The following is a 15,734-nucleotide window of genomic DNA, read 5'->3' as shown; positions in this document are numbered from 1 at the left end:
ATTCTTACACTCTTACTTTTTGAGATTCTCCAAACATGGGTGCTCAAACAAAGGTAAAGGAAATTAAGACAGGGAGAGTGAGGATTTAAGGCTTAAAATGCACTTTAGAGATGTATTAGTGAAGAAGTGAGAGGTTCTTGAAAGCACCCTTTATAGACTAAATATAATTTAACTTGTCCAAGTAGTTATACTTCTGTTTAGGGTAAGAAAATATACTACAAATGAATGATTTCTTCCCTACAGCCTTTCAACAGACCCTTCTCTCTTAAGTACACACAGCACTACTGCAAAGGCCCTGCTGAGCACTGGTGTCCACAGGGTAAAAGTTGAAAAAATTATAGTTGCCATGGTCATCCTGCTGCTACTACATCCACAGACTCTGGGCAAAGGCCTACAGCAGAAGTTGGCTCAGTGTCTCAATGCAGCGGATCCATCTTTCTGACAAACTTTTATTCTTTTCTCTATAGAATTTCATTTTTCCAAATATTCAGCAATAATGGTGGCATTTTCAGAGAAAACTTACAGAGCATCCAGCCTGGATGGATACTTAGGGAACTCTCTAATGAGAAGCCAAGAGAGCATTTCTATTTTTATTCCTATTTTCAATCTTCATGCTAAAGGGAGATAATGAAATCTTTCTTAAATTCATTTATTTTATTCAGAGGAGTCAGGAATATTCTTTCCACTTTCAGGACAACTGAATCAGGAGAATGAAAAGCATAGAAAGATTGAAATCTAGTCCCCTGAGTTCTAAGAATTTTGCCCCTGGTTGTTTGCAAGAATATTGGAAAGGGAATTAACCTCTCTGAATCACCTAGAAAATAGGAGATGATTTCTGCAGATACTTCCAGTTTTAACAGTCTATGACCTTATTTATCCCAATGCCCTCCATTCCATGTCTTCTAATCTCAATGTAAATGAACTTACTTCGCCCTCATTCTCTCTGATATCTTGAGCCCTTCTTAATTTCTAGGCCCATTTTTCTTTTCCTAGCTTTACTTTTCTCTCTATCCAGCCTGAAACTCAAGAGTGAGATGCTTCGCTGATACTCCCAAACTGCTACCTTTCTTGGCCCCATCTCCTACCAAAGCCATTTGGCAAGTCCCTAATATTGGATAAACTCTCCACCTCTACATTCCATTCCAAGGTTCCCAGCATGAGCTGGCATCATCTCAAGGCTAGTCTATGCTGAGTTTATCATTATTTCCTTTCCTATGTCTCATCAAGCCAGGTATGAAGGCTTCCATGAGTTGACCCTCATAGCTATTTAGAAAGCTTTTTCTTTACCTCTGGCAGACTCTCTAAATACACTCCTTGCTCTCCTCAAGCTCTCAGCCTTATCTCTGCATCTATCTTTACTTTTTAGTAAAGTGATTACAATAAAACCATTTTCATAATGAAAATATTTAAGATTTAAATATAGCAGCTCATTTTTAGTTCTATTATATTAATATAAAAAATGATCTCAAATCATCTGCAAAAATCATGGGCATTTCTACATCACTTCCCAGTCAGCTTCATTTTGATTTATAAGCCTGACTACAGTTTTCGCTGTCAGACCAGATGTTGCACAGAAAATACCAGCTAAGTCTGATTGGATTTTTCAATCTGCCTCATTCGAAAGCCTACAGCAAAACAGAAGTAGTTGTGAACTTCAGAAAGTTTTAGGGCATAGTACGAATCACTAGTTGGAATTATTGTCTCAGATAATATGTGGCATTAAAATACAATGTAATCATTCACAAATGCCTATAAGAGAAAAAAGAGAAACACAAGGCATTTAACTGAATCAAAATATTATGAACATATTCTGTCTTTGACATTCTGAAAATTATTGAAAGATACATTTCACTTTGCAAGTATCACTTCATACCACAATATTCCAAACCAAATTTTAAGGGGGAAATGTGGAATAGGATAGTGTAGGATCTGTGATTGATAGAAAACTTTAATTCCACTTGGTAGGTGCCATTGGAAAAGGGGGAGTGATAGGATAGGGATATGGGCAGTGTTGGTAAAGGGTAAAAGGAGAAGGAAAATCTATAGAAACATTGATAGTAACCTAATACAGGATGGGTCTTAAGTCTTTGTGCTAAGACTATTATTTAATCCCATGGACCCTCAGAACAATGTTTTTAAATGCTTTTAAAAAAGAATGAAAGATTAATTTAATTATATCGACATAGTTATCACAGTATTAGATACACAAACGTGATATAGTAACATATGTGTGACTTTATAAAATGGTCAATAGCATGATCTTGCATTAGGTCTGATAACTGCCATCATTTTAAAAAAGGAAGAACATAAACTCTCTTTAAAGTTAGCTGTAATAACTATAATATGTTATGGTAATATTGGTGATTTTCATTGGTGTCTGTCATGTCTGCTATACAGTTCGTCTCTTTAAATCACTCCAGTTTTCCGTCCCACAATTCCACTGAAACTGCTCCCCTCAAATGAAATGTATTGCTAATTCTAATGTCAATTCTCAGTTTTCATCTTACTTGACATGTCAGCAATATTGAACACAACTGATCACTTCTTTCTCCTTGACCTGCTATTGTCAGTAAATTCAAGGACAGAACTCACCACTGACTTTCTTCTTGCCTTGCTGGCTTATCCTGTGAAGTTTCTACCAACCTCTTAATGTTGGAGTGACTCAGAAATTAATCCTTAGATCTCTTCTCTTTTGTATCTAAATTTATGTTTTTAGATATTTCACTAAGACTACTAATACAGACATATGCAGATGACTCCAAATTTATGCCTAAAGCCTGGACCTCACTGCTGAATTCTAGACTCATATATCCAATTGGCTTCTCAACGTCACCTCTTAAAGGAGTAACAGCCATCTCAAACTTAACATATGTAAAACCGTGATCCTGATCTCCCCACTAAACTTATTCATCCCTTAATATTCTCAGCCCAGTTAATTGACATGCTCAGGTCTTTGAAGTCATCCTTCAGGCTTCTCCATTCCTTTCAAATCCACTCCGAACCCACTACCAAATCCTGTGATCAGAAGACACATTCTAAACATAACCAGAATCTGGCATCTTCCTACAACACTACTACCAGCACTCTGGCTCAAGACATGAAATTCCTGGCCTGGTTTAGCTGTAGCCACCTAATTAATTTCCACCTTCATTCCATCTGAAAATGTCAGCTAGAGTGATCTTTCAAAACATAAGTCATAGTATGTCCTTTTTTGTCCAAAACCCTCTAACAGCTTCCCCGTTGACTTCAGTGTGAACAGCAAAGCCTCAATGCCCTACAGCACTGAGGTGTATCTTCTTTCTGACCTCATGGCTTACAGCTCCTGGCCCGTTACACACAGGCACATTCTTCAGGGCCTCTTACTTGTTCCCCGTGGCTGCAACAGTCTCCCCTTCAGACATCCACGTGGCTTACTTCCTAATTTCTGCCAGGTCTTTACTCAAATGTCCCCTCGGTAAGGCCTTCATGATCCTTCTACTTAAAACTGTTTTATTTTTATCTTTGTTTTATCGTTCTCCAGAGAAACTATCACCATATAATGGCATGTGTATTTTATTTGCTTATGTCTTCCCCAATAAGGCATTCCATAACAGCAAGTAGTTTTGTCTGTTATGTTCACAGATACATCCCTAGTGTCTGGTATAAAGCATGCATCTATTAAATAGTTGTTGACTAAATGATTGAATGAAGAGATTCTTTTAATCTTATCTTCTGTGAATACTAGCACTTTTATCCACTGCAGTAAGAAGCACACATAATTCTACTTGCAAAAACTGTATCATACTCTGTAAATTGCCTAAGATTGTTTTAAACATGGTGCTTGAGATGAAACAAAGCTAGTGCCTGGTATTTGCTATAGAAATATCATAAAAATTAACTAGCAACTGATGACTGTATGGGACGGTGCCCTCACAAAAGGGATGCTGCTTCATGGTGTCATGGACAAACAAGAGCTTTGAGACAAACAAACATAGCTTTGAACTCCATCTCTACCACTTGTGAGCTATGTAATGTTGGGAAATAACTGACCTCTCTAAGCCTCAGTTTTTAGGCTGTCGGTAAAGAATTCCCCTGAAATGCAGGAGATCTGGGTTCGATCCCTGTGCTGGGAAGATTCCCTGGAGGAGGGCATGGCAACCCAAACCAGTATTTTTGCCTGGAGAACTCCATGGACAGAGGAGCTTTGTGGGCTGAAGTCCATGGGGTCTTAAACAGTTGGACATGACTGAGCAACTAAGCACACAGAACTAAGCCTCAGTTATGTGTCTGTTACATGGGAAATGTCACCAATGTGTCTCAAATGGAATTATATGTGCAAAGCGCCTGGGCATTTGAAAAAGATGCTCCTTGTGCCAGTTCTCTCTGCAGGCCTATTACTTTCAAGGTGGAAGAGTAAAAAATAGAGCATTTTAAAATGCCCAAGGAAGTGTAAGAACAGGACAGGATGGGATTGGTGTCACATGAATTGCCAGCAACCTCAGGTGTTGATTAGGCTAACCCTAACCCTGACAATTCCCACAAAAATGATATTTAGGTCCCTTTTCAAGGCAAGGTATATATGGTGTCTAGAACATAGGTCTAAAAATAGAAGGAGGCTAAGACTATCCATGAGGAGGAGCAGGGTAAGATGGAATCATCTGAGAGGACTAGTGGCAAAGAAAAAAGGTGAAGCTGGGTAGAATTTGCACTAGAAGGCAAAGTTGCCACATTCTCAAGGATTTATTATCCAAGAAGCTTTATCTGTGTATGGATTTTTATCCACAGCAAATTCATAGGAAAAACTTTGTCACACTGTTTCATGAATTTGTAAAAAGATTCTTGTCTCTCCTTAAACAAATATGAGGTATGAGAATTCTATAATGGAGAAAAAAATGTTATCCACTTTCAGTCAATCTAGAATTCTTAGTTACTGAGATAGAAAGAGCTAGAAGCAATGTGTTTTTCATAAATCATTGAAGATTGTTTCTCATACTTTTTGTATTTTTAAAAACTGAGACACAAAGAGAGTGGGTTGGAAGAAGACAAGAAAACAAGAAAATGAATAAAATGTTCATCAGATGGTAGTAATTGCAGATCTTCATGAATTAGGGGCCAGGATTCCTTTTTCCTAGGGAGTGTACCTGCATGGGTGTTGCCTCACTTTAGACTAGACGTGACTCTTAAGAGACCTTCACCATTATGCTTATAAACCAAGTATAAGTATGTCTGTCAGGTGACTTTTGGTTCACTTCAGAGAAACTCTCATCCTTCCTTGCTGACCATCACAGGACAGAGTCACCACTTAGCCTGGAGCTTGCATTTTCTCTTCTTCCAGAAGTTCAGGATTTTTCCCTAAAGCTCTTAAGGCAACATAGGAGTAGAAAGAAGAGATGAAGAGAGAAAGCAGAAGAATGAACCATAAACCCAAACAGATCTGGGATGACTAGGCTTTCCCTTTCATAGATCAGTCAAGTTCAAATCAAATCTCAGAATTAAACCCTGCCTAATATAAAGCCTGTGCTTAGAAATATACTTAACAGAAAAAATACATTTGCAAATGATAAAAAATTAAAGCTTATTAAAATTAATAAGAGGGTGAGTTCTATGATAAAATCCCCACATTTTACCTCTTGAATTAAAACACACAAGCAAATGCCCCCTTCCTCAAAATCCTTGCCTCTGTTCTGCTGGCTAGTGGTTGGTGAGTGCCAGTCGTGGGCCAGGCTCTGTTCTTTGTTCCGTGCCAGAGAGGCAGCTAGGAGTTGTGGGTGGAGGTAGGCAGTCTCCTAGATTTATACACTAGTTTTCTTTGGGTTTCATTTTAAAGCTTTTTCCCACATAATGAAACCAAACTAAATATTCCCAGGAGAGCAAAACAGCTCCCCAAATCTCTAAGCAACTTCCATGTATTGAGAAGGATTACAAGGCTATGGTTTTCCAGTAGTCATGTATGGATGTGAGAGTTGGACTGTGAAGAAAGCTGAGTGCCGAAGAATTGATGCTTTTGAACTGTGGTGTTGGAGAAGATTCTTGAGAGTCCCTTGGACATCCAACCAGTCCATTCTGAAGGAGATCAGCCCTGGGATTTCTTTGGAAGGAATGATGCTAAAGCTGAAACTCCAGTACTTTGGCCACCTCATGAGAAGAGTTGACTCATTGGAAAAGACTCTAATGCTGGGAAGGACTGGGGGCAGGAGGAGAAGGGGATGACAGAGGATGAGATGGCTGGATGGCATCACCAACTCAATGGACGTGAGTTTGAGTGAACTCCAGGAGTTGGTGATGGACAGGGAGGCCTGGCGTGCAGCAATTCATGGGGTCGCAAAGAGTCGGACATGACTAAGCGACTGAATTGAATTGACTGGCTGTCCTTCCAAAGCAAAATTATTTCCTCTCTTCCATCTTCCCTTACTTCCTTGCTCTGTCAATGCATACATTTCTAAAAATACATAATATGGGGATATAAAACAGTGCTTTTCAGCTTCCATATCATTTTCTATGTTAAGTGCATATATTAATTTCATGAAGTGTGCCTTCTTACAGTTATAAAATAATTTTGGAAGAAATGTACCCTCCTGGGCTGTTTCCAAAACCAGTGGGTTGCTTTGCAGGCATTGAATAAGTCTGGGTGTGGCATCAGCTTAGCATAGTTGAGTGCAGTAAAAGCATTGTATAGCATTGTGGTCAGGACTCAAGATTGATTCCTTTATCTCTTGTACTTTGATAAATTACTCAAGATGACTGCTTGTTTGTTTCTTCATTTATAAAACTGGGACAATAATAGCTCTTATTTCACAGTACTATTGTGAAAAATAGAGAAGCTTCTGGTATATAGAAAAACTTCAATACACGTTAGTCATTTTATTCATTGGCATTAGTAAAGGAAAACAAGTTAATTATTACCAGAAACTATATAAAAATCCCCTATTTCCAGTCAAAATTTAGTAGATAAAATTCCTTTAAATCATATTTTGGCCAATTAAATTAATTTTTTAAGTAAAGATAATCTTATTCCCACTTTTGATATATAAATTTTCACCATCATATAATTAATCCTTAAAGATTCTTTGTATGATGCATTATAAAATAAATTTATTTGGATTTCATTATTTTTTAAGAGAACCAACTGTCATATGATTTTTTATGATTTTTAAGGAATTACCATGCAACTGCGTTAACTCAACCAAGCACAAAATGGTTTTGTAGAGAAAATTTCAGGAAATTACCTTTCAGCTTATATAAAGGAATAGCTAAAAGTAAGCTACCAGATTCAAAGAGGCTTTTTAACAGACCCAGGTGTGGATCAGTTTTAGTGTGATAAATCTAATGGAACTTATAATCTTCAGTGGGGAAGGGTGGGGAAGCAGGACTTAAAATTAACAACAATAACAACAAAATGTCCTTTCCCTAATTGCTAAGAAAAGAATGAAACCACAGTAAGTTCAACATGATCATTGACTGGGGAACCATGTACTTACAACTTGCTAGGAGAAAAAGCCAATGTCATAAATCAGTGGGCACTCACGTTGCCATATCTCTGCATTACCCCACACAAAACTAGTAGTACTCCTAAGACATATTTAGTGGTTTTTTCTTATGCTTTCCTTCATTCATCCTCTATTTCAAACTCAAAGAAATGCGATAAGGAGAACAGAAATATTTTTGTATTTTGAATGAGGCAGTCTAGCTTACATTTATATATATTGTTGCAATTGTTAAAATACAAGTTCCAAGAGGAAGAAGAAACATTGGGCATCTAACATAAAACCTGGTAAAATTTATTAGGATCAGGCAATTATTAACACTTCATTAGAATTATTGATAGTTCTGGTAATGAGGGCTTCCCTGGTGCTCAGAGGGTAAAGCGTCTGCCTGCAATTCAGGAGACCTGGGTTCGATCCCTGGGTCAGGAAGATCCCCTGGAGTAGGAAATGGCACCCCACTCCAGTACTCTTGCTTGGAAAATCCCATGGACAGAGAAGCCTGGTAGACTACAGTCCATGGGATCGCAAAAAGTCGGACACGACTGAGCAACTTCACTTTCTGGTAATGAACAACGGAGAATAGTAACAAGGGGATGAAAAAAATTAGATTCTTTGTCTAGAAGTGCAAGACTTTAAGTATGTGAACATGTACATATACACATACTTTAGCCTTATCAAGAACCATGATACTCAATTTTTTAACAATTAAAATATTGCCCATTATATAAGGCCAGATACATATAGGTAACATTTGAATAAATTACATTAAATAATTTACAAGGGCTTCCCTGGTGGCTCTGTGGTGAAGAATCTGCCTGCCAAGGGAGAAGATGGGTTTTTAGTCCCTGGGTTGGGAAGATACCCTGGAGAAGGAATTGGCAACCCACTCCAATATTCTTGCCTGGGAAATCCCATGGACAGAGAAGCCTGGCAGGCTGCAGTCTGTGGAGTCATATAAGAGTCAGACACGACTTAGCAACTGAACAACAACAATAATAAACAAACAAACAAATTGCTGCATCTGGCTAGATGAATTAACAATGGCACCTTTTCCTCAGCACTGCAGGATTTCAACCACTATTTGCATCCCCACCTCCGCACACCTTTGATCCTTACACACAGAAAATACAACCATATGTGAGGCAGAATTGTGAGGACAATTCATTAAAAATCACATTCCCTAAAAAAAGAAAAGAAAAAAAAAATCACATTCCCAGACAGAATGAGAACTAATTTTTTAAACATCATTAAGATAATAAATGGAAAATCTAAGAAGGAAGTCTTTAGAATATTTTGAGATCAACCATAAGGTAAGATGAATGTGCCAGGGATAAAAAATAATCTCTTTAGTAAATCTGAGTTATCATTAATTTTATGCAATGCTTTCAAAGAGTACTACTTAAGAAATATTAAATATAATATGTCTGGACATATGAAATCCTGATTAACATGGAATATACCCCCTTAAAAAGTTCAACTCAACAATAACAGTTAATAGATTATTAGAAAGCTGGAAGCTGTTGTACTCCTTGAATAATAATAAAATCCATGATTTAATGTATTTCAAATTTTAAGAATTCTCTATATTCTCAAATAGATTTTTTAAATAGTTATGGAATTGTTTTCCCCTTCTTTATATAAAAACATAAGTTATAGTTATAACTGAGGAAACACCCTGACCATCAAGTTCCCACTTACAGGCAATTCTTTGCCCCATGACTACCGAGGCTGAAAAATTCAATCTGTTCCTAGAAACAAATTGCCAAAAACCCACAGGACTTATTGGAATTATTCAAGATCATAGCACTATCTCCCATTGACATCAAACAAGATTAGTGTGTCACTGGCAATGGATTCTGCTGTAGTTTTTTTAATTTCTACATGTTGACAAAACAAAACCAAGAGACAGACAGATTGTAGATTACAGCAAGTAAAGACTAAGGCTGTTTAAGAAAGTATATCTGAATAAATATGATAGATATGATGTATCTAAAAATATATATACATACAAACATATTTATGTTTCTTTGACATTAAAGGAAATAAACTTTTTTTAAAAGACCATAAATTTAAGCTGGAGAAAATCCACTTATAGAATACCATATTTGGGGGGAAGAAACTGGATATGAATAAAGTTAATAAATCTTAAAATAAATGGAAAAAAGAGACTGGATCCAGGAAATTCTATGAAACAAAAGGATCATATGGTCAGTACCATGAACAGCACCTAACACAAAGAAGCTCCTTAATGCATATTCATATGAAGAAGAATGAATGAATGACTATGAACTTGAATATATAGCATCATATTGAATCCAACATGTACACTTTTAATAGGTGGAGTCTAAATACATATATTTCTATTTTATTTTTTTATTTTTATTTTATTTTTAAACTTTATATTTTGTATTAGTTTTGCCAAATATCGAAATGAATCCGCCACAGGTATACCCGCGTTCCCAACCTGAACCCTCCTCCCTCCTCCCTCCCTACCCTCCCTCTGGGTCGTCCCAGTGCACCAGCCCCAAGCATCCAGTACCGCATCGAACCTGGACTGGCGACTGTTTCATACATGATATTATACATGTTTCAATGCTATTCTCCCAAATCTCCCCACCCTCTCCCTCTCCCACAGAGTCCATAAGACTGATCTATACATCGGTGTCTCTTTTGCAGTCTCGTACACAGGGTTATTGTTACCGTCTTTCTAAATTCCATATATATGCGTTAGTATACTGTATTGGTGTTTTTCTTTCTGGCTTACTTCACTCTGTATAATAGGTTCCAGTTTCATCCATCTTATTAGAACTGATTCAAATGTATTCTTTTTAATGGCTGAGTAATACTCCATTGTGTATATGTACCACAGCTTTCTTATCCATTCATCTGCTGATGGGCGTCTAGGTTGCTTCCATGTCCTGGCTATTATAAACAGTGCTGCAATGAACATTGGGGTACACGTGTCTCTTTCCCTTCTGGTTTCCTCAGTGTGTATGCCCAGCAGTGGGATTGCTGGATCATAAGGCAGTTCTATTTCCAGTTTTTTCTGAGCTGTTTCTTTTAATATAGCATCTATTGCTCTATTTTCTGAAAGCAAAAGCAAAATTGCTCATTGCAAAATGCCTTTAAAATATCAAGAATTAATGTATTAGTCACTCAGTCATGTCTGACTCTTTGTGACCCCATGGACTGTAGCCCACAAGGCTCCTCTGTCCATGGAATTCTCCATGCAAGAATACTGGAGTGGGTTGCCATTTCCTTCTCCAGGGAATCTTTCTGACCCAGGAACTGAAGCTGGGTTGTTCAGTTCAGGCAGAACGGATTGCAGGCAGATTATTTACTGTCTTAGCTACCAGCTGCTAAGTCACTTCAGTTGTGTCCAACTCTGTGTGACCCCATAGACGGCAGCCCACCAGGCTCCCCCATCCCTAGGATTCTCCAGATAAGAACACTGGAGTGGGTTGCCATTTCCTTCTCCAATGCATGAAAGTGAAAAGTGAAAGTGAAGTCACTCAGTTGTGTCTGACCCTCAGTGACCCCATGGACTGCAGCCTTCCAGGCTCTTCCATCCATGGGATTTTCCAGGCAAGAGTACTAGAGTGGGGTGCCATTGCCTTCTCTGCTTAGCTACCAGGGAAGCTAAGAATTAATAAGAAATGTAATGTAAACATAAAAGCAACAGAAAGATAAAACCACCAGCAAATATTTTTGTATCTATGCATAGGTATCATTTATACATATATATTTGGAACCATACAGATATCACTTTTATGTCTTCTTTTTATAACTTATTATTACACTATTGGAGAAGGAAATGGCAACTCACTCCAGTATTCTTGCCTGGGAAATCCCATGGATGGAGGAGACTGGTGGGCTATAGTCCAAGAGGCCTCAAAGAGTCGGAAATGACTGAGCAACTGAGCACACATTTTGCATTATTAGCAATTTTCAAGTCACTAAAATCCTTCAAAAATATAAATTTTAATGTCTTCATATTGTTCCAGGATATTAAAGTGTAATAATTGAATTATTGTGCTATTGATGTACGTTTGAATAATACATAACATAAAAATACTGGAGGGGGATTTTAAATGGCCTTGTCCATTAAACTTTTGTTCTATCTTTGATTGTTTCCTTATAATACATTTCTATATGTCAAAATTCATAGACTTAGATTTAGCATTTTTGATCCATAGTACCACATTGTTTTTCTGATAATTTGTATTATACCTACTTCCATCTAGTAGCTGTGAAAGTAATTATTTCACCACACTGGAATGTAGACATTTTAAGATCGCATTTACAGTTTCATATGTGAGTAGGAAACAGCAACCCACTTCAGTATTCTTGCCCGGAAAATCCATGGGCAGAGAAGCCTGGTAGACTACAGTCCATGGGGTCACCAAAGAGTTGAACACAAATGAGTATACACACACACACAGAGATCAAAATTGATATAATGCAAATTTTAATGCTGATTAGGTTTAACATATTTTTCTATGTTTATTTGCTATTTGTATTTCTTTTGGCATGTCTATCTCACATTACAGGAGTGAAGCTACCTCTTGCAACTCTCATAAGGATATCTTCAATAATTCCTTAGCATGATAACATCATGCTGCCTAAATGCTTCTACCAGAACTATCTTTCTGAAACTATATAAAAAGCTCTGAATCTCAAGGTTACCACATAAATATGAGTGAAACAATAGTGATCTACCTTAAAGATAATTGTAATAATTGTGCTCTTCCACAACACAATTATTTCACATTGTATTTTTTTTGATACTTTTTTTAATTTTTTTAACTTTACAACATTGTATTGGTTTTGCCATACATCAACATGAATCTGCCACAGGTATACACGTGTTCCCCATCCTGAACCCTCCTCTTTCTCCCTCCCCATACCATCCCTCTGGGTCGTCCCACACAACACAATTATTACAAAATAATTTGAGACTATAAATGTTTGAAAGACAAAGCTAATTCTATATATATATATCAAATTGTAGATATGGCAACAAATTCAAAATCACTGTAAACAATAGTGAACCTCAAGGCCTCTCATGGACAGTCACATCTTTAAACACACAAAAAAGATAGGTACTCTGAGTTACATGAAGTTTAAAAGCTCTGAACTAAATGGCTGTTTGGGGAGGCCTTACAAATAGCTGTGAAAAGAAGAGAAGGGAAAAGCAAAGGAGAAAAGGAAAGATATAAGCATCTGAATGCAGAGTTCCAAAGAATAGCAAGGAGAGATAAGAAAGCCTTCCTCAGTGATCAATGCAAAGAAATAGAGGAAAACAACAGAATGGAAAAGGCTAGATATCTCTTCAAGAAAATTAGAGATACCAAGGGAACATCTGCAAAGATGGGCTTGATAAAGGACAGAAATGGTATGGACCTAACAGAAGCAGAAGATTTTAAGAGGTGCCAAGAATACATAGAAGAACTGTACAAAAAAGATCTTCATGACCCAGATAATCACAATGGTGTGATCACTCACCTAGAGCCAACCATGCTGGAATGTGAAGTCAAGTGGGCCTTAGAAAGCATCACTACAAACAAAGCTAGTGGAGGTGATGGAATTCCAGTTGAGCTATTTCAAATCCTGGAAGATGATGCTGTGAAAGTGCTGCACTCAAAATGCCAGCAAATTTGGAAAACTCAGCAGTGGCCACAGGACTGGAAAAGGTCAGTGTTCATTCCAATCCCAAAGAAAGGCAATGCCAAAAAATGCTCAAACTACTGCACAATTGCACTCATCTCACACGCTTGTAAAGTAATGCTCAAAATTCTCCAAGCTAGGCTTCAACAATATGTGAACCATAAACTTCCAGATGTTCAAGCTGATTTTACAAAAGGCAGAGGAACCAAAGATCAAAATTGCCAACATCTGCTGGATCGTTGAAAAAGCAAGAGAGTTCCAGAAAAACATCTGTTTCTGTTTTATTGACTATGCCAAAGCCTTTGACTATGTGGATCACAATAAACTGTGGAAAATTCTTCAAGAGATGGGAATACCAGACCACCTGACCTGCCTCTTGAGAAATCTATATGCAAGTCAGGAATCAACAGTTACAACTGAACATGGAACAACAGACTGGTTCCAAATAGGAAAAGGAATACATTAAGGCTGTATATTGTCACCCTGCTTATTTAACTTATATGCAGAGTACATCATGAGAAACTCTGGGCTGGAAGAAGCACAAGTTAGAATCAAGATTGCCAGGAGAAATATCAATAACCTCAGCTATGCAGATGACACCACCCTTATGGCAGAAAGTGAAGAGAACTTAAAAGCCTCTTGATGAAAGTGAAAGAGGAGAGTGAAAAGTGAAGTGAAAGTGAAGTCGCTCAGTCATGTCCGACTCTTTGCAACCCTGTGGACTGTAGCCTACCAGGCTTCTCTGTCCTAGGGATTCTCCAGGCAAGAATACTGGAGTGGGTTGCCATTTCCTTTTCCAGGGGATCTTCCTGACTCAGGGATCGAACCTGGGTCTTCTGCATTGGAGGCAGATGCTTTAACCTCTGAGCCACCAGGGAAGCCTGGTGAAAAAGTTGGAGAGTGAAAAAGTTGGCTTAAATCTCAACATTCAGAAAATGAAGATCATGGCATCTGGTCCCATCACTTCATGGGAAATAGATGGGGAAACAGTGGAAACAGTGTCAGACTTTATTTTTTGGGGCTCCAAAATCATTGCAGATGGTGATTGCAGCCATGAAATTAAAAGATGCTTACTCCTTGCAAGGAAAGTTATGACCAACCTAGATAGCATATTGAAAAGCAGAGACATTACTTTGCCAACAAAAGTCCATCTAGTCAAGGCTATGGTTTTTCCAGTGATCATGTATGGATGTGAGAGTTGGACTATGAAGAAAGCTGAGCACTGAAGAATTGATGCTTTTGAACTGTGGTGTTGGAGAAGACTCTTGAGAATCCCTTGGACTGCAAGGAGATCGAACTAGTTAATTCTAAAGATCAATCCTGGTGTTCTTTGGAAGGACTGATGCTAAAGTTGAAACTCCAATACTTTTGACACCTCATGCGAAGAGTTGACTCACTGGAAAAGACTCTGATGCTGGGAGGGATTGAGGGCAGGAGGAGAAGGGAACGACAGAGGATGAGATGGCTGGATGGCATCACTGACTTGATGGACATGAGTTTGGGTGAACTCTGGGATTTGGTGATGGACAGGGATTTCTGGTGTGCTGCGATTCATGGGGTCACAAAGAGTCGGACACGACTGAGCGACTGAACTGAACTGATTACAGGATCAGATGTAGTTAGATTCAAGCAACTACAAAAGTTTATGGTCTGTCAGTATGGCCACTGGTATTTCTTTACACTTCTTCTGTTGTATTTTTTGAATTTACACTTTGGTTTTATAACACCGTTTCTTAGAAAAACATCCATATATTTTCTGCACATATGAATCAGCTTCTTCTCTATAAATAGCAAGTATTTAACAGCTATTATTTTCTTCTAAGATATCCATGGTAATATCATTTTTAAGTTCAGTGAGGTAACTGGTGGCCAGAAGCCAACTGGTCTTCCTCATAACCAACAAAAGACATATATCTTTGAAAAACAAAAATAAAAGTCTTCTATTAGGGCAATTTATAGCACCTACTTTCATATAACATACTAATAATGCTAAGAAAATATATTTCAAAGTGAGAGCTAAAGAAATTTTGAGATGATTATGACCTGAAATATCACTAAATATAACCAGAAAATCTGTGTCTAGATAATGACAGTATTTTCAGAAATCATCAAGACTGTTCTTTCTCAAAAGCCAAAGTCTGTCTTTTCCTAGACTTCAGGCAGAACTAGTTCAAAAGTTAACAGATGATTGCCCAAATAATATTTGAATTAAACCTAAAAGGAAACTCAGAATATATATCTTCATTCTCTGTAAGCTTGCTCTTTCTTCTTGATATTCCTTCATTTTTTCCTTTAGATTATAGAAATAAGATCTCAGCCAACTTCAGTGTTCAACTATGGAGATGCCCTCAACCAAATTAAACAGAAAAATCTTATTTATTAATTATGCCAAGCTTGCCATATTTCTTCTTCCCTTCATGCAAACTTATTTGCATTTCTGGGTATGTGCATTATTTGGTCTCTTTCTAGCCTTTTCCTCCTTTCTGTGATTAAGGGGAAAAAAATGAAGATTTATCAAATTGGTCTTTAATTACAGGAGACACAGTAAACAGGGAACAGAGTGAAGTAGAATAATCACAAATTTTAGAATAAGCATAAGACTGT

The 15,734-nt window shown here is 37.6% G+C and overlaps 2 protein-coding genes and 1 non-coding gene across 6 annotated transcripts in view; 1 reads left to right on the top strand and 2 right to left on the bottom strand.

Moving 5' to 3' along the window:
• The window catches only part of CTNNA3 (catenin alpha 3), a 1,958,943-nt gene that overhangs the window by 1,127,397 nt on the left and 815,812 nt on the right, over positions 1–15,734 (bottom strand). The gene's annotated exons all lie outside the window — the stretch shown is intronic.
• LRRTM3 (leucine rich repeat transmembrane neuronal 3) overlaps positions 1–15,734 on the top strand; it is a 209,825-nt gene that overhangs the window by 33,919 nt on the left and 160,172 nt on the right. The gene's annotated exons all lie outside the window — the stretch shown is intronic.
• On the bottom strand, positions 13,936–14,008 carry TRNAW-CCA (transfer RNA tryptophan (anticodon CCA)). Its single transcript has one exon. It is a non-coding gene; the product is annotated as a tRNA-Trp (tRNA).

This window comes from Bos mutus, chromosome 28, assembly GCF_027580195.1.
Source record: "Bos mutus isolate GX-2022 chromosome 28, NWIPB_WYAK_1.1, whole genome shotgun sequence".
NCBI classification, from domain to species: domain Eukaryota; kingdom Metazoa; phylum Chordata; class Mammalia; order Artiodactyla; family Bovidae; genus Bos; species Bos mutus.
The sequence above is the reverse complement of the archived record's forward strand: the minus strand, read 5'-3'. Positions and strand labels throughout refer to the sequence as shown.